Below are 1,594 nucleotides of genomic sequence, written 5' to 3' on the forward strand. Positions count from 1 at the left end.
CAGCACCAAGGCTCCCTAGCCCTTACAGGCCCTGCTGCTGCCCCTCAGTTCAAGGAGCAGCTGAATCTTTCTTTCCTAAGCACATCCTCACTCCTACCATTGACCAGAAATTTGCTCAGTTTTCAATCTTATCTAGAAAGTCAGCCTAATTTGATGGTAAAGATGGATAGCCTTTTTCATTTTTTTCTTTTTTTATGAGGACGATTGTCCCTGAGCTAATGTCCCTTGCCAGTCTTCCTCTGTTGTCAATCTTCCTCTTTTTGCTTGAGGAAGATTGTTCCTGAGCTAAGATCTGTGCCAAATTCCTCTATTTTGTATGTGAGATGTCGCCATACCATGACTTAATGAGCAGTGTGTAGGTCCGCACCCAGGATCCTAACTCACAAACCCTGGGCTACTGAAGCAGAGCATGCTAACTTAACCACTATGCCTCTCGACTGGGCCCTCTTCATTGTTTTTTAACCTCATAAACACATAAGAGTAACAGCCATTTTCTTCTTTTTTTTTTTTTTAGCAAAATTCTAGAAAAGTAAAGCAAATAGAAAATAAAAACAAAAACCAAAGCAAACCAAGGAATAACAACAAAGAAACAAGCACTATGACAAAAGTGCAATGGTCAAAGAGAGGAGAACATTGATTCAGATGCCCAACTAGACTGCTATTTGGCAATGTAGTAGTTTTATGGAGATTAAAAACAAACAAACAACCAAATAAACACCCTTTAACTTCTAAATATCTTAGCATGTTCAGATAACTGGGCTGAACACTCAGCTGTGGGTGTATGAAGGCAGCTGACTATGATGGGCTGATTTTCAGACTATGATTCCAATTTGGGATGCTAGTCCTGGTTTTCCCACTACAAAGTCAATCAAAACAACAAATAGTAATTGAGTGTAGAGACTAATCTTGACACATTGACTTTTCCTGAACAAAATGTCATGGTCTGTAAGATGAGTATACCTATATCTGACCTAATATCCACCAGGAATTTTGGAGAAAATCATATGAACTCAAATCAGCTACAGAAAATATCCCTCTATACTTATGTTAAGCCAAACTTTAGGATCTTGCAAGTGGAAGGGATTTGAGATATTGATATGCAACTCTCACAGCATCCAGGCTGATGTTGTGATTAATCAAGGAAGAAAACATGGTAAGATGGGCCTGAACTGAGATTAATACCCATATTCCTGTAATAGCTGTTTTCACTATCACACCTCATGGATCTCTGACAGCCTTGGTTGGTCAGTGTTTTATGTGTGTTTATTCTGGGTCATCACATATACCTAAACTCATGAAAGTAGATACTGACACTGTCTTCTGTGTTAGTTAATTAATTAATCAATAATTTATTGGGTAATTATAATTTTATCTAGCATTGAATATATAAAGACGTAAAAGTTGCTGCTCTCACCTTTAAGGAGCACAGATGTCATTAAGGTAGAGAAAAATATACATAAGTTGTTTGATTATGGCTGATAGCTGTTTTAATAGATTTGCATAAAAGGTACAGTGATCGCCTAAAGGAAGAGGTGAACACTTCTCAGGGAGGAGGATAGAGAGAGGACTCAGGAAGGATTCATAAGCAGATGAA

The sequence above is a fragment of the Equus caballus genome, chromosome 8, assembly GCF_041296265.1.
Source record: "Equus caballus isolate H_3958 breed thoroughbred chromosome 8, TB-T2T, whole genome shotgun sequence".
Classification (NCBI taxonomy): Eukaryota; Metazoa; Chordata; class Mammalia; order Perissodactyla; family Equidae; genus Equus; species Equus caballus.